Source organism: Dendronephthya gigantea, unplaced genomic scaffold (assembly GCF_004324835.1).
Source record: "Dendronephthya gigantea isolate DGI-Jeju-01 unplaced genomic scaffold, DenGig_1.0 000108F, whole genome shotgun sequence".
NCBI classification, from domain to species: Eukaryota; Metazoa; Cnidaria; class Anthozoa; order Malacalcyonacea; family Nephtheidae; genus Dendronephthya; species Dendronephthya gigantea.
The window spans coordinates 150,192-169,640 of NW_021163118.1; the positions used below are offsets into that span (position 1 = coordinate 150,192).

The 19,449-nt window shown below is 36.0% G+C and overlaps 1 pseudogene; it reads left to right on the plus strand.

The window, feature by feature from the left end:
- The first annotated feature begins 1,496 nt into the window (after window positions 1-1,496).
- On the plus strand, window positions 1,497-19,449 carry LOC114534860 (annotated as a pseudogene).

Sequence of the window (19,449 nt, forward strand, 5' to 3'; positions counted from 1 at the left end):
AGAAACTGCTTTTCATGTGTTGAACGTACAGAATTGGTCCCAAATTCGCTTGAAATGGTGTGCATTAAAATTTTTCGTCAATATAGCAAGCCATTCTTAGTTTGTTCTTAGTACAGACCTCCGAATGCTAATATAAGTTTGTTTGACGACTTTGAACGCTTTATTCAAAAATGTGATATGGAAAATAAAGAATTAATAGCTTTAGGGGACTTTAATTGTGACGTTAGTAAATCCCCATATGATAATCACACGCAAACATTATTAAATATATGTACGTTATATCAGCTGAAACAACTGATAGAAGAACCAACTAGGGTGACTAAAACCTCTGCAACCTTAATTGACTTGGTTCTAGCTAACAATCCTGAGAGTATTTCTAACTATGGAGTAATTAATTTGGGGATTTCCGATCATAACCTAATTTTTGCTGTCAAAAAAATGGTGTTTCCAAAGAAAAAACAAGCCTTTAAGGAATTTCGAAATTTTAAAAATTTTAATGAACGACAGTTTTTCGAAGACTTAAATACGGTTCCCTGGGATTATGTGAACCAATTTAATGACCCAAATGATAGCTGGCAAATTTGGAAATTATTCTTTCTAGAGACACTCGATAGGCATGCGCCAATTCAGAGTAGGCGGACTAAAATTAAATCAATGCCATGGGTAAATGCATCCATAAAGCAACTTATGAGGGAAAGAGACCTCCATCAGAAATTGGCTAAAAAATTTGGCTCTGAAGCGCATTGGGAAAAGTATAAAACCATCAGAAACAAAGTGAATTCTGAAATAAGGAAAGCTAAAGCTAACTACTTTAATAATAAACTTTCAGAATCCTCTCAGCAGAGAAATGTTAAAAAAAGCTGGTCATTAATTAATACTCTTCTAGGTAAAGACGGTAGTAAATCTACAATAGTCAATGAACTCAATATCGGTGGCAGTGTTATTACAGACGGAGTTTCAATTGCAAATCAACTAAATAACTATTTTGTTAATATTGGCCCGTCACTAGCGGCTGAAGTGACAAATTGTAACGCTGCCTAGGAAACAAATGTTAAGGATTCTACTTGCCGTTCAACATTTTGCTTCTCAGGTCTAAGTATTGATCAAATTGCAAATAATCTAAAATTTCTAAAAGTTTCTAAAGCTACGGGACTCGATAAAATTCCAGCAAAAGTACTTAAACTATCTGCGGATATAATTGCTCCATCACTGACTGCCATTTTTAATCTATCATTATATACTGGGAAATTTGTCAATGATTGGAAAATAGCACGAGTCCAACCAATCTATAAATCCGAAGATAGGAGAAAGTGTGAAAATTACCGTCCGATCTCCATTCTGCCAATTGTTAGCAAAATATTTGAGAAAGAAATTTTTCGACAACTATATGACTATCTGTCAGAGAACTTCTGATTTCAAAATTTCAATCTGGCTTTAGACCAAAACACTCAACATTAACTCTACTTCTTCAAATGTGTGATAAATGGTTGGAAAATATGGACGAGGGTAAAATTACTGGTATAGTTTCCTTAGATATTCGAAAAGCTTTTGACTCAATTGATCATGAAATTCTACTGATAAAAATGAAAAACCAGTTTGGAATAAAACACTCCGAACTTGCTTGGTTTGCTTCCTATTTGACTAATCGAGAGCAGGTGTGTTATGTGAATGGCTATATATCGACTCGCAAAGAAATAATAAGTGGAGTTCCCCAAGGTTCCATTCTGGGTCCCCTGTTGTTTCTGCTGTATATCAATGACTTACCAGAGTACCTAAAATCTACTACCCCTGGAATATATGCAGACGACACTCAAATCTTTGCGTCGTCGGATAACTTTGATGAATTAGTAGATATGTTGAATTCTGATTTAAAAAATATCAGTAAATGGCTTAGTGATAATAAATTGCAACATCATACTACCAAAACTAAACTTTTGTTTGTAGGCTCTTCGTATAACATTCAAAATAAACTAGGAAATAAGTCAGTGATCTTTGGAAATGTACCAGTAACCCGTTATAGATCTTTTAAATGTTTGGGCGTCGAGATTGATGAACAACTTAATTGGGAAGCCCATATAAATGCAATAAGCAGAAAGGTAGGCGCGGGAATAGGTGTAATGAGACGAGTTAAACCCTTTGTTCCTGAAGAAACCATGCACACCATTTACAAAGCTTTAATTCGACCATACTTTGACTATTGTTCCCCTCTTTGGGACAATTGCGGTCTATTATTGAAAGAAAAGTTACAAAAATTTCAAAATAGGGCTGCTCGGGTGTTAACGGGGGCAGACTACAATACAAGCTCCTCTGAACTCCTGGAGCAGCTTAGATGGAAAAATCTCGAGACTAAATATAAAACTAACAAAGCAGTTCTCGTTTATAATATCCTAAATAACGGTACTGCTCCGTGCCTTCGCGAATCCTTTTCTGAGCGTAGTGTAATTGAAAATGGTTATAACCTGAGACATTACGATACTGATCTATCAATCCCGAGACCTAAGAAAGAGTTTCTCAAAAGAAGTTTTAAATATAGAGGAGCTGTATTATGGAATAGTCTTTCGCGTGAAGCTAAGTCTGCTCAATCGATTCATTGTTTCAAGAGGCTCATAAATTCAAGTAGTTAATTCTGCATATTATATATAGTTTATATTTGTATAGTGTAATTAAGTAGACGCTCATAATGTAATTAAGTAGACGCCCTCCGTGGAAATCAGTGGTAACTGACGGGGCTAGTGTCTGTAAATAAAATTTTTAATAATAATAATAAAAAAGTTTGGATTAAGTACGCCGAGAGAGTACATTCACAAATACCTGTGTGCGCATTATACAACGTACTATATATTATTACACTTTTTGTTAATGTAACGTGTCGTATGCCAGAAAACAGTTCTCATTCGCAGCTGATGTTGAGCACGAATTAGCTAGAAGGCGAATGAGCCGCTGAAGTTAGGACAAAAAAGCGGGAAATTGAATCAGCCGCTGAACGCGAATAAGATGGTCATAAATATGTCACATGCGACAACAATTTATTTCGAAAGGCCAAAATTGGCCGCGTGGGAGAATAAGTCTTGCGCGAAGAAAAAACCTGACTGAATTTAAGACTCTCGCTTTAGTTAGAGTAAAAATACAGCAATCATCATGATGCAACAAATATATTTATTACCGTGCAGTTTTTTTGGAAATTTAGTTTAATGGAAAAGAGATATTCTTTCCCATAGAAATTGAGAGTTTCGTATTTCAATTTCACTTTATTATTCCGACGCCATCTTGAAAAAAATGTGAACAAATTGGCGCCAAAATGCCATAGACATTATATTCACACGTAAAAAAACTGCGTAAATAAACTACGTAAAGTAATTTTTTTCAGTGAAGAACTTCATTCATTCGATCACTCTTTTTCTACAGCTAGTGCGTAAATCACTATACACAGTCATTAAAAAAAGGAGATTACGCGGTGGTTAGGCGGAGATACGGATTTTATGTTCGATTAGCAATAACGATATCTCACAAGTAAATGGAGAGACCGAACGAGATATCATTCTTTCCAAAAGAAAATAAATCCATATCTCTGCGCAACCGTGCAATGTTCCGTTTATTATATAAACTAAATTCAGAGTGACAATAATACACGTGAAAACGGCAAGTAAATAAGCCGCCACCATTATAAAAGCGAATATATCTTTAAGTTATAGCGTAAACATAAAAGTAGAATATATTTTAAATATCTAAAGATGTCTTTTCTGTGTTTTCGCTGTATTTCCAACGGTAATTTTGTGCGGCATCTTATCCCTGAGGCCACTTCCCAAAGGGAGCTGAAGTAATCAAAATACGGTTGCATCATGCAAGGGTACAAAAGTCTTCATCCTTCATATAATTCCTATTCTAGCCCCAACCTTCGCACAGATCTGTCAACACCCATGCAAGCATGTAGTTTTCCGTTCTGGGAACTGGTGTGTTATTGATTAAAATTGGGGTCTCAGCAATTTTATTCTTAATGTTAAAATATGATCCGATAAACATGTGTTTTGTCTATTTTGGGAGAATTTGGAGCTTATTTCAGTGTAACATCCATTTACGGACATATTCAAGATCGTGATTTATATTATTAATAAGCTCATAACAGTCATTACCAGATGCATAGATTTGGCCGTGTCGTCAGCATACATGGAGGGAGTGCAAGATTTTAAACATAAATTTTCAAGGCATATCGTCTATATATAACAGAAACAATAGGCGCCCCAAGATCCAGCACTGCGGAATTCCGCAGAATAATTTCTTTGGTGATGAAGTCTGGCCATGTTGTATAATGAATAACTTAATAATGTACAATGAAGACAAACTAATTTCACTGCTGAACCGCTTAAACTCCGACCACGCCCCCCCCCCGGGCACCACGCCCCCGAGTGTGCAGATCTATTGTTATGTTCTTATTACTGTATATGAAGTCTGTTTTGAATTAATTTGCCAACAATAAATAACTAGATACAATCAAGCTTGCACTGAAACGTGCGCACTGATCGTAATAAATTATATGAACTGGACACACATGCTTTTGGGCTGCCTAACCTAATGATTCATTACTATAATTAAACATATTTTCCAGCCTATGCTTATTCACACTCAAAATAGGCTGCTCTTAAAGATTTAAAGTCTTTTAAGAGCTTAAAATCTCACTCGGCCCTATTTCAGTGGTGGTGTCTGGCACAACATAATATATGCCCACTTCCATTTTCGTCAATCGAACGTTCATTGAGGGGGACCATATTCCTGTACTCCGTTATGCTAGGCCTTTTCTTTTTGAAAGTGAAATTGCTTTCAAAAGAAATCAGCCAGGCTTAGCAGAATATATGAATACGCTAATCCTCTTGCCAATGTTAATCAACTTCCTACACTTATTCATTTCATATTCGGATATTATAGGGAATACCCCCGTTCTTAAGAAACATCGGGGTTTTCCCATTCCAAATTTGACTTTCTTAGTATTCAATTCACGGAATGCAATAAACAGTACCTCGAAACTAAATGTGTTTTCTGCTCGCTAGACAGTGATTCAGTAAGTATATTTTGAAACTATGTGTTGTAATCTTTCCCGTTTATGAAATATTTTATTTAATAACCCGGGTAAAGCAAATTCAAGCCCCAATTCCTGCCAATAAATTGAGTGTAATGTAGACTGGGTTTAAGCTGATTTGGGGCAAAAAGGCGAGAATGATAATTCATTTGTTATTAAACAATATCATGCGTGTACGAACAGACAAATGGACATCAGTAAACTCTATTCATCAACCGCGAAAGCTTACCAAAATTCATTTATTACCAGAAATTTGCGTCATGATGAATGTCGCATGTATACCGATTTGCATTTCACCCAAATTTTGCTATAAAATAAAATCATAAAGTAAGAGTAAAAACCTAAAATCACCGTTGCAATGGATCTCACACACTGTTTGTTGCCCTTTGATTCAATAGAGCAGCCGTTTCGTTACGTTTTGATTATCAAATTACTAATACCTTGCATGGGTAATCATACTGCTTTATTTCAACTGCGTGATCAAACTTGATCGTGGAAACAATCCGGACCGTACAAAAAATTTATACAAGGAATACGAAAGTCAATTTCTTGAAAAAAATTTCTGGGTATATCATTTACACGTCAATTCACTCTCTATCGATCTTGAGGTTGGCAAACAGTGCTCGCAGTCTGTAGTTGCGACGATTTCACGTTTTATAATTTCAGTTAATGTTTTTATAGTAAAACTTTATTACTTGAAGGCCATTATGTCTAGTGAAATGCAAAATAGAGCACAAACGACAGCCATTTTGTCGCTAATTTCAGGTAGTAACAAAGTATTTAACAAACGAATCGAAATAACAGTTCAGGCAACCTCGCATGCAGGCCAGTCTCTATACCTACGCTCCACGGCCAACGTTGCGGCGAAGACCCTGGTTAATTAATTAAGGCTGGTTACCACTTCTGCATGTTTTACACTTGTGACAATCCAGGTGAAAATAGCGCGGTTCACACAATATACACTTAACAAATACTTAATAAAAACCCCAAAGCATAATAAACCGAATTTAGATTCAAAGTGTGTGTGTGTCGACTGTATCATCCTCGATAGAATCGGTTTAGTATCTTTACAAGTTCTGTTGACATTCAATAGACACTCGAAGTCCTGTACTATCTTCTAAATATGGTTTTTGATGAACGAATATAGTGGTCAAATAACAAGAAAGACACAGGTTATTTCTCTTCGCAGTACAACAGCGCTTGATGTCCTTAGAAACACGCTGTTTAAACAGATGTGATTAATGCGCTATTTAAGAAAAGAATCGCAAGACCAGCCTTAAACTGAGTCTTCGCCGCAACGTGGGCCGTGGAGTTTAGGCGACTCACTGGCTTGAGATTTTCTCAGAAAGAGTACTTTTAAAAGGGAATTCCTATTCTAAGAAACATCGGGGAGAAACCCATTACAAATTTAACTTTCTTTGCATTAGTCCCACGAGTTTGAGTAACGCAATAAACAATACCTCGAAGCTAAATGTGGGTTTTACTAGCTAGTAAATAACGCAATAATTCTATAACAACATCCACGAACGCACTGGAGAGAAGTGCGATAATTCCTTTCGTGTAAAACTGAATAAGTTAACAACGGAAGAATGTCAGACAGTGAGTCAGTGAGTATTTTGTGGTCTGTTGTGTTGTGTAAGTTTCATGCCCAAGATATACTTTGCTTAATTGCGATTCAGACGGTTTTCAGCGAGAAGGCGAAAATTATAAATCATTTGTAAACATGCACATGCGGACAAGCAGACATCAGTAAAGTCGGCTCATTTCATCTTACGTATGCGTCGTAAGTCAAATTTGCATATGGTTCAATGGACGACCTGCGCTTTAGACTAATTTCTTACCCCTAATTTCCTTCTAAAATAAGTAGTAAAACTGCCAAGTTTGGCTGAGAGTTGTTGTAAATTATAGAAAAAATAGCCAAGCAAAGTAGCCAATTTTTGTATACTTTTTAATTACGACCGAAAGTGTGCAACTAATTTATTTGTTTTCATAATTCCACCCTGAATTCTTAACGGGACGCCATGGCGTATTGGATTTTCAAATTTTCAATTAGATCTATTAAAATTTGCTCTCTATGTGACCCACAATTGCGAAGTCATGTTTGTCCACGTCCAAAACATCATCAATTTTATCGATCTTTAATCACTGAAAATTTGAGGACAAGATGAGTTGCCTCCAGGGCCGTAGCTAGATTAAGCCACCCCCCAATTAAGCGGTCTAGCTACAGCCCTACATGGTTGGCTCAAATATGTTCCCGAGAAAGAACATTTTTAGGACTGAAATTGTTGTAAAAGCAAGTATACACTCCGAGCATATTAGGTGCTTTGCCGCTCCGATTTCTGCTTGTTGTTGGCAGGCATCTGGCATCGGCAAATGTCTACGTCAGAGCTGGTACATAAAGACTCTAGTTTTGTTTACATCGCAGATGCTTAAAAAGACGCGTAAATGTGTTCCCAACGCGATGAAATACATTAATTTCGTAGAGTGATCTTTCATCGACATTAATTGAACATTAGCTTATTGGTTGATCCATCAAAATCAATGGAGCATTAGTTGCAACCGTTTTCTGAACTTGATGAAATATAATAAAACTGATTTTTTCTATATTAAGTGAGAACTTATTTGCAGTGGGCATCTAGGTTTTTCGAATTTCTAGGGGCGGATCTAGAGGCGATCAGAGCGATCACGACAGGGACTAGAATACAGCCTATCTGATTGGTGCATTCAAAAAATTTCTTGTCTCCCATTGGCTGTCTTTTTCTGATCGATCATGCATGGTCATTTTAGCTTGCAAGCAAAGCGCACGACATAATGCATGTTCTGTTCTGGGTTCTGATCGTAGTGAATTTGATATCGTTGTTAGTCAGAAAATTGTATCAAAACTCTACGACATCGGGTATCAGTTGTGTCCTATTAAGGGGCGTGTATAATCGTTTCTGTAAACTCAGTCTGGTGAGAATTTATCAACTTTATGTTTTTATAATCAATGAAATCAATGTAGTATTTAATTTCATATTCCTGCTGTTAAAACAAAAACTGTGGTAAGTACCAAAGAGTTATTAGTTAGGTAACAAGCCAGTTTTCTGAGGAATAAAAGGTTGGCTGAATACATAGGAATAATGGACATAGAATGCCTCTTTCCTTATAAAAATTTGTCTCCAAAGAGTGCGGATTTATAACGGCATTTTTCCTCGTTTCAGACTCATGCGAGGAGTTTTTTGTGAGCGGTCGTGACGAGCGAGATCTGAATATGAGTGAGTTTGAGAGAAAAGCTTGTTTTTGTTTATGTCACGCACTAGAGTATTAATTGGTTGGTTGATTACAGTGTTTCATGTATTGACTGATTGAGTCTGATAGCTGTTCCTAGCTTTCGATCAATCTTGTTTCAAGCCTACATAAGTCATGATACGGAAAAAGTGGAATCCTGCTGCGCTGTCGACATTATAACGCAGTATTTATTGTGTGAAAAATGAAAATTACCTACACAAAGACAAGGCTAGCCTCCTCCGCAGGCAACTCTGTTGGTATTCAAATAGTTTTATAGCATAGATGAGTAACAATATAAGTAGGCAAAGCTGTGTAATCCCAAACGGCAAACCTTTGAGAAATTGAGTTCATAATATTTTATATTTTCGCCGAGTGTAATTGAATATTCATATGTTTTGGCCGAGTGTAACTGAATATAAGGGGATTGCGCCGGGAAGGGAAGGCGGGAAGGGGGGCGGGGCAGAAAGAGAAAGAAAGGAGAGTTGCCTGCCAAAAATCGACATGGTCTGTCAATTCTGCGCATATGACTCGCGCATACCAATAATCTACTAAGTAGGGGAGAGAAAAGCGAATTTAAGTGCTTTCCCTGTAAGACAAAGAAGAAATTTGCTCATTGACTCAGCACGCATCATCAGTATGGCGGAAGAATGCGATGATAACATTTTACTTCTAGCGCTGGAAAAACTTTCTGCTGTTCCTCCATTGTGGCCTAATAATGCATCGATTTTTTAAAAAAAAGGATACGAAATAGAGTGTGTGGTTAAAGCAATTTCAAGTTTTGAAGCTGCTACGAAATTTGCTTTTTGTCTTCATGAAATTCATGGCTTTGCCGAACACGAACCGACTTCGAAGAACATTGAAATATCGGACGAAGCAAATGATCGTTATGTGTATAGTATTAGGATCTTGAACAATAAACCTCTTGTTGAACTGAATTATGTACTCAAGAATACACCTTTACATTCGGAAAGAACCACATCCAACGACCAAAGTTTAAAAGATTTTGAGGAGTCAAATTTATCTCAGGATATCAATCTTGAAAGGGGAAAGCTCATAGACAATACATTGAGACAGTATTTTGGTTTTACGTCCTTTCGGCCACTGCAGAGAGAGACAATGATAACAACAATGAACGGGGAAGATGCTATGACAGTCGTTGGAACTGGTGGTGGTATAACTTTGATGTATCTTTTACCTGCTGTAATTTCTGCCAAGACAACTTTGGTAGTTTCTCCCATATTATCCTTGATAGATGATATTCTTGCTAGATGTTATAATCTCAGCATACCGCCCAGCTTGTAAATTTACTGGAGATGTTCCAAAGGAAGTACAAACTACCCAACAGTTGAATATTAAACAATATAAGATTGTTGTTGGAACACCTGAAATGCTGAAGGATGAAGAATTCAACAGTACTGTCATGTCCATGATTGAGAAGAATGAATTAGAATGGATTGTGTTTGATGAAGCACATACCATTATTAGCGGGGGTAACACTTTTCGCCCAATATATAGGGAGGTATGTGAAGAGTTAGCTAAGACTCCCTGCCCTAAACTTTTGTTGAGTGCAACAGTTCCTGCCAAAGTTGAATATGAACTTCACTACTAGAGTCTTCTTCATCCATAACTACCAACAAATTGTTGGCATTGCTTAAAGCCACATCGTCTTCAGAAATGGTTGCTGCTTTCCCTCTCAAAATATTTTCATATTCCAATTAGTGCTCTTTATGCCTTTCTAAAGTTTTCATGAAGGCAAAGCGTTCATATGCCCTGTCAAGGGCGAATCCTCTCCTGAGCTTCTCAGTGGCACATGCGTGGTATTCTTCTTACTTTGAGAACCAAATTCTTTCGCGAATAAGTCAAGGTTACTCGCTAGTCCAACGGTCTTGCACTGAAATTCTCATGGGAAATGGGCAGAGGAAAAATTCGTGTTGGTTTTCCAACAAGATCAGGGAAATCTTTTTCAACTGGTGGTATTTCTATAATGTAATGCCTCCTTGGTTCTTGTTGAGTCTGGTTAAGTTCCCGTGCATTGCCACTCGCTAATTCTTGCAACTTATCACTTGTGGACGCTTTAATTTCCTCACTTGACAGTCCAACCGAATTAAGGGCTTTATCCAGTTTACGTAGCAAATTTCGGTCTTGAAATTGTTCCACATGTTGTTCAGCTCATCGTGTGTTTCTAAGATATATATTACAAATGAAATATAAAGTTCACACAATTGCCAAATCTATAAAAGGTATTAAAAAGAGGGCAAAGTCCGACTACACCAGTGCGAGAAATCTACTGTCTATTTCGTAGTATATAATATACAAATAATCTATTTCGAAGGGGTGACATTAAAAAATATAAAACATTTTCTGTTTTGATATTTTCCGTGTAGAAATTGACTCAACAAATGACTGTAATATTATAAAAATTATATATAAATATATATATATATTATATATATATATATAATATTTATTATATATATTATATATATATATATATAATATATATATATATATATAATTATATATAGTTATAAAGTTTAACACATACTGTCAGTAATGGTTCTTGTGAAATAAAGTGTATATAAAACAAAATAATCTAGGAAATAGAAAAAAATGAGTAATAATAAAAAAATTACTTACAATACAGGAAATGACTCGGATAAACCAAGACGTTGCAGAGGCCTTATTAATGCAGGCCCAGCACCATAGCAGACACACAATAAACCAAAGAGTATTGGGATATCATTTTTGCTGTGTTGATCCCTAACGTCCAATAAGGATGCCAATAGATGCACAGCAGCTATCATTTTCATACTCTCTGTTTTCATAGTGTTTCTGGAAGCATTATGTGTGAGTACAAGCTGCTCCAAAATGTTTGTTATAGTAGGACAGCTATTTCCTATGTTTGAAACAAGTGTCTGGAATAGTAGTGGTTGGAAAATGTGGGAAATGTCATTTGCTTTATCATCTCTTATACTAAGGTTGAACAACTGCTTCGCTTTATCCACTTCAAATGTAATGGCATTTCTTTCCGACACTGACAACAGCCCACCAAGAAGCCTTCCAGTGGCAATGATATCTTTTTGTAAAGCAATAATATCATCTTGTAGCTGAATAATTTCTTGTACAGTACTTCTTTGTCAAAGGCAACAAATGCTTCCTGGAAATTGGACAGTTTGTCACTATCATCTTTTTTAGTACGTAGACTGCATGGAATCTTCAAGCTCCATTGTTTGAGATACCAACTCTTCCAAACACATAAAATTATCACTGCCTGTGAAGACAAACAAAAAAGTTACATATTATCACTTACTAAATAAATTTGACATTGGGTCAAGTTAAGTTTTTATTTTACATAATAGTATGCATTGCATGCCTTCATTTTCTTCGACATTTACACTTTCCATCTGAAGACCTAGATAAATAATAATCAGTCATTCAAAAAATAAACTAGCCCATTGAGTTGCATTGTTATGTGATGCAGCCTACTTTATTATTTCACTGTCTAATGCCAAACAATTTTACTTATCAAGGGAAACTTGATGACACTTGATGGTTTAACTAGCCTATCTGCCCATGTGTCTAGTTAAACCATTGACTCATGTTGCACTGTAACACAAGCGTATTATTCTCTGTTCAATGCAAAACAGTTTTTCTTTTCAAAGGGAAGGCGTTATAAACGAAAGTATCATATATATACAGTACTGTAAAAATATTTACATACTTTTTCTGGCTTTACTTGGCTTTTGCATTTCTTCATTTAAACTTGACATTCCTGTCAACAAAGTTATAGTATAATTAATATTCAATATTCACAAAACTGTACACTCAGTAAAAGATATTATAAATACAAGCAAACTAGAGAAAGCGTAAAAAATGTAAAGTCAGTGTGAAAAATAATATAAAAGTTTTAAATAGTATTAAAGCTGTGTTACATATTTTTATCAGGGAGAAAGGCATATTATGTGTTTTAGCATTTAGCATACCTGCAGATTTGTCCTGGTCTTCAATGAAGGCTAATCCTCGATAATATGCTCTGAAATGTACAAATAGAGTTATTAGAAACTATTAGAATGAATACCATTTCATATTTAAAATAAATTTAGCTGTCTAGTAATTGCAAGGCATATATGACCATATCACAAACTACCAAGCAGATATCACAACAACTAGCTTCCTTCGCCAAGATTTGACTATATACTTGATACTAAAATTCATCATAAGCTTGAGATGGAATCAGCTTGGGAAAAAAACCTCCCAAACTGTCTCCCTTCAATATAGTGTAAGTACCACTTAAATAAACTTATGTAAGATGAAATATGAACATGACAAAAAAACATAATCCAATGGAAGGAACATTCATAGCAATCAAACATTCATCTTACCTTTTTTTCTTCCCCATATATTCCACCTTCTTTCCAAATGTTTTGGATAGTTCCCTTAATACATTTGTTCTATTAAAATCATATGCTTCTGGGAACCTCTGATTCACTCTTTCAATAATATCATCTACCATGACAATGGACTCTGTCTTCCTACAAATCAAACATTCTAAGGCTGTCTTCACGTCGGCCTTAAATGCTTGAAATGAAGGTTTTACTACAAGAAATAATTTACATATGCTCATTTTACTGATTAGAGTTTAGTGGTTACTTTTAAATATAAACATTTTTAATCGCAAAATTGCTACGCGTGATCATGAGTGGCCTATTGTCTGAACTGAATATTGTTTCCAAACTTACAACCCACCTTTCCTTTTGGTTCTTCCTGGAGTAAAAATGACTTTCCTCTGATTAGTATCACGGACAGGCATCGTCGACTGCTTTGCTGATTGTTCCCTGCCACTGGCACGATCTACACTGATACTAGACGATAACCCAAAGTTGGGAAAACATAAATTCTTACGAACGGCCAACCCTTCCTTTTTCGATTTAATTTGGTCTTGTATTTGTGCTATTTGTGCTTCTTTCTGTCGGACACTATGCAAAACATTTTTGTATTCCAAACTGCATACAGGAACTTGTGTTCTTAAATAGCGTGGTATCTTCGATTGAGAAGCTTTAGAACCCGTTGAACTTTCAGCCATGTTTATAGTAAAACCAGTCAGTAAAACGACTGTTCACCACTGAGAGTGATTTTACCAAACGAACCAAACCACTATATGAGCAAATTAACCTCACCCTACCCGGGGTGAATTGTTAGGTCCATCGAGGTGAATTGTCGCGTCCAACCAATCGATTTTTGGCAGGCAACTCTCCCTCCCTTCGTTTTCTCCTCCCCTCGTATTTATCCTCGGAAATCCCCCAATGCTCCGCAAATAGTTAGTTCTCAATTCCCTTATATTCAGTTACACTCGGCCAAAACATATGAATATTCAATTACACTCGGCGAAAATATAAAATATTATGAACTCAATTTCTCAAAGGTTTGCCGTTTGGGATTACACAGCTTTGCCTACTTATATTGTTACTCATCTATGCTATAAAACTATTTGAATACCAACAGAGTTGCCTGCGGAGGAGGCTAAGACAAGGCATAACTTTTAGAGTGTGGAGTACATAATTAACACTTGATCTCCTCTGGTACTGAGGTATGCCAAATGATGTTTTTGATTGTATTAAGCTCGTTTTATGTGTTCTTATTTATTTACAAAATGCACGAGAAGCGAAATAAAATATAGTCATAGTCATTTCTTTTCCCACGGCTTATTTATGCAGAAATCGTTCGTAATTTTTACGTGGAAACCTGTTAAAAATCTATACAGAGCGATATGTTTTTCGTAGCTAGGCAAAAAGGTTTTTAACCATTTATCGTTGCATCAAAGCAAAGTCATGGGACAAATAATCATGTTCAAGCCAAATAACAATTTATGTAAACAAACGGTTGCATGTAAAATACGCGAAATTCTCAAAAAACAAAGCACAGTTGAAAATTCGCTAGACAATAGTAATTGACAACCTATTACAATATACATTATTCTCTACTAACTATATTTCCTACATAACAATGAACATATTTGGCCAGTGGTTTGTTTTTGTGTGCTCAACGGTGAAAATCGATTCTTTCTCGGTTATTGCTTGTCGCTTTTTCTGTTTTTTTTTTCTGTTCTGCAACTTAATTTCGAACTGGGTTTGGCATTTTTGCTTCTGTGTGCTAATAATTGACTGTAAAATATGCCTTCGCACAAAATTTAAGTTTTGAATTAAAAGTTTTTTTTGAAAGATTTCTCACTCCTCGCGAGATTCAAATGGCGCATTTATAAGGGCACAGCTTAAAAAAAATATGGGACATGTATTCGTGATAAGTACGCATTCTATATCTATTATTTCTATGGGTGATTATAATAGAGACAATAGTAAGTAGATTTTTTCCAATCCAAACCTTTGATTGAATGACACATTGGAATTATATATTTGATTAATATTCACGAGGATATCCTAGGAAATCTAGCTCATATACACATGATATCAGGAACAATTAACTCCAAGTTCACAGTTCAATTCCAGTTTTGAGCTATGTGAGGTTGAACTGATGATTAAACAAATACATACATTCAACAAATTAGTGCACTAAATAATACATGCACAGAGATGTTTATACATGGTAGCCTGGCCTGACCTGCATGTAGCTAATAAATATTATCATTCATTGGTTAAAAATTAAAAATTCATTGGTTAAAGTGCCTATATCACTCGTGGGATCTTTATGCATTTGAAAAGAACGTAAAAAGTTAGTTAATATATTAAAAAAGTTTTTTGATTTAGTGCAACAATTTCGCAGATACAAGCCTCTAAATTACCTGCGGTTCCTGAGTCCCAACCTCCTGGGTTTAAACACGGCTATTCAATTTGAAACTGCCCATTGTTTACAGGAGCCTGGGACTCAGGAACTGCAGGTAGTTTAAAGGCTAGTATCTTCAAAATTATTGCACTAAATCAAAAAACTTTTAATATATTAACTAACTTTTTACATTCTTTTCAAACGCATAAAGATTCCACGAGTGGTATAGGCACTTTAAAAATTTACCTGCAGTTATCTGCGTGCAAATAATAGACTCAGCATGCGCATTTGTTGAAAACATTGCTCAGCTGCAAATATTACTCTCACATCAGTGGCAGATTCAGGGCTAGCCAGAATAAATTACTACGGCTCAAAATCGTAATCGCATTGGTGGATTTTCATTTAAAAATATTCTTTAGAAATCCATGACCAATCGCATTGTTATTATGGTAATTTGAATTTGAAATTAAGCCTTTTAATTTCTACCTAAACCTAGGTGCGCCACTGCTGAGCATGAACATTGGCTTCAATTAGCCATTCCCTAATCGAGCAGGGTACTGGTCTAGTCCGAACCGCAAAGCATCTATGGACTGTCTGGAGGGACAAATGTACTCATTTGTGCTCGATTGGGAAATGGCTAATTTTATAAACAATAATGGCGACTAGCTTTGCTGAAATTTAGGAAAATGAGTTGTATTGCTTACTCGAAGATAAAAACGCGTAAAAAAGTTACGTGGATGCTAAAACAATTGTTGAGCTCGGTTCTTGCAAAATATTGATTTGTCGGTGGCATCGGCAAATAACTGGGTCTGCTCGCTACCAACAAATCATTTTGCTCGACCTCGTTCAATTATTGATTAATATATAGAAAATATTGATATATCTCATATGTGTAAGTTACTTGTATGATTTTGAAATTGGGTTGGGTAGGATAAATTCATACATCCCAACATTTGTAATTCATCATCCCCGCGGGTGCGCAGCGCCTGCGAGGGTACTAATTCCGTTCGGAAATTAGGTATTACACCCGGAACCCGGAAGAACTTATTCCTAGGTGAATCCAAAGTTGTCCAAATTCTATGTCATGGACGGTCGACGTTGGGTCGTTTTGTAACTTATGCGCATGCGGGAGTAATGACTGGTAATCAAGAAACGTTTGATTGGGTAAGACAGACAGTAAGAACGTCGGCAATTTAACTGTCATTTCGTAAACCTTTTTGTAAAAGCGTTTCCGTGAAACTTTGTGCAAAATAAAACGAGAAGAAACAAGATATACTAGAAATACATGCATGCATGCAGCAATCCCTCGCTATTTCAAACCAAGTACACAATTTCCTGAGTTAACCTGACCTAAATTTATATTATGAAATGACACAAAACTCAAATCAGTCTTATTGTATTTTACCGAGTATATTATAGCTAATGTTTCCATCATTCAATACAAAAATAATCATAAAGCTAGTGTAAACATTGCCCGTTCAATTTTGCTGCATTATACCATGCCAGCAATTAAGTAACGGTTTAAAATCGTTAAGTTTGAAACGATTAAAACAGTACAAAATCTTCACACGCTTCATATTAGCAGACGAAATTTTTGACTAATTAATGTATGAAAATTCCTAGAGCCTCCCCTGATTTGCACGAGGCCACGCACTAACGCATATAATATCGTCATTGATGCAACACTTTGACCTTCATAAATTATTAGTGTAGAAAATATTAGAGTTATCTTTAAACAAATAGAAGTCTAACAGTTTGAAACAGTTATGGAAATCATTCACACGCAGCAAAATAAAGACAGTGAACCCTGGGGTACATCACAGGAGGTAGACCGTGTGACATACCAGGTTTACATTACTGACTGTTTACCGTTATTTACACTATATGGCTTACATCACATAAACATAGAGGTCCCACGGGTTTTAATTTCGAGTGGAATTATACACACAAATTCTAGCCAGGAACAGTTTACGGAAAAATGAGTCAACTATTTGTCCTCCGGCAGGAATCGAACTTACGCTTTTACGATAACGCTGCAATGCTCGAGCTACCCTGTGCAATGCTCCAAGTGCTCTGCATGCAGAGGTAGCTAAACAGGCAAAACGATCGCGTTGTTTCGGTTCTTCGCAGCGTAACATGACACTTATCTAAGGACACGTGAAGAAGAATCGGCCAATGAACAATTATAATTTTTTTATAAGATCCAGATATAACAATGTATTTTAACAGCGTGACTCGTTTTTTTAATAGAAACAAATTGTTGATGTTGTAAGGTCACCCAAATGCGATCGTTTTTGCCCAACGCATGTTAAATGGCTATTATTCCCGATCCTTCTTATTGGTCAACTAATTGGAATAATTTTGTTCACCATCTGGGCAGCTGATTGTTTCTTCCGGGAATTTCGAACGACAGCATTTTGTGATAATTTTACGCTATACTATTGGCCTCAGCAACTCGAGTGTCTCTAGCTATTCTTCAGTTGCCTCTGCTCTATCTTTCTGATCTATCATGTCGTCTACCAGTCACCAGCGTTTTACGGAATTCGAAAAGTTAGTGGTCATTTGATTAAGAGAAAGTATTTCTATAAAAAGATTCTTGTGTTAATGGCTGTCGTGGGGTATGATATCTACGTTATGACAATAAGTCCACGAACATGGAAGACACTGTCTTACATTTTATTCATCTTTGAGAAGTCTTTAACCGTTGTACTGATGTTTCTTCTCAACTTTTTACCAAGGTAATCGTCATAGAGCTATATAAATTCCAAAAAAAGACAAAAAATAACGGCCCGAGAGCTTTGCAGTATTAAATACCTACGTGGCTACTACAAGCTAATTCATTTAATATATTAGTCTTTAATCCGTTTGGAAAAATACATTCATATATGGTGTAAAATTTCAAAATCGCCACGCACGAGAATCAACAATTGAAATGTGTACGGGCTTGGAGAAAACCTGTACCTTTAAGCACCTTTTGTGCGAATTACGATAATTAGAGCTTTCTTAATTAGTGCATTAAATTTAGTTTTATTATTTATAGATCTGGGGCCGGTTGCATGCATGAAAGTTGGATAGCGCTATCCACCGGATATACTGTAGTGGTTTTTTTCAGTCGCCTTAAAATCGCACGTTCTTCGGTTTAACTTTGAATAAATCTTAGTGTCACTAAATCGAGGGTCCTCTTTAATAATTTTTGGTTCCTAAACTGAAAATTGAAAAAATCATGCACCATCCCGTGGATAGCGCTATCTAGCCTTCATACAGCCTGTCCCTGGAGTGAAGGGAGGTTGTGAAGCCTTTGCGGCAGATGGAAATATGGTCACTTTATAATTGGGAGATATTTTCCTCGAGAGGAAGGTCTATAAATGATATATTTTAGCTACTGAGAATATTAATGTAAAAATCTTTATAGCTACTCGCTGTATATGAGCTAATCTACAATCTGATTAGTCGAGCTATACGGTCCACCCTCTATTATATACGCCCAGTAGCAAATTTCAAAATGGTCGAAACTTTGACTCAAGAATTGTGACGATGGAAACAAAGCACTTTTTGTAACTGCAGTTCCCAGAGATTAAAAACAAATCAACAAAATCGCATGAGATAAAAATATTAGGGGTTGTTAAAACTGACAAAAGCAACTGTGTGTGTTCATGAAAACGAGCTTCTAAATGACTGGTCTAGTTAAATTTTAAATGCAATGTTTATTTTACCCATAACATGGCATTTATAGTACCTATATCATAAAACTCCTCGACTCTCAGCCGATGTAGAACTCAAGCTCCCAGTATAATTGTTAAATATAACGTTCTTTTCATATAATAACTCCGTAATCTAATTAACAAATGATTTTTTTTATTCATATGGACAAGAGACTTATTAAGTTTACTGTTTGTTTGAGCATATACGTATTATTAGTCTTCAAAATAATATTTCCAACGATTCGCGGGACTTTCTAACAGTGGTTTTTATTCAGATTTTGGACTGGTGGACAATCGCTACTCAGATACTGGTTTTATAAAGCAGCTTTACTGATGTATGTCCTACACAATGCTATGATCGCGTTGCTTGGTTCAACAATAGCTGCATACAAGGTCCTGAGCGTAGAGTCAGATGTGGAAACTCGAAATCCTGGAGCGAAAGCAGTTGTGGGTTTGATGTTGCTTGTAACAAATAACGGATTTCGTTATTTTGTCGCAGATTTTTTCCTTTCCAAAATATTTGATGATGAATTGGATATATTTGGCGGCAATACGATAGAAAAGAGTATGGGCGCTCAAAATGAAGATGATCATGAGCAAAATCCACATAATAATAATAATAATAATATATAA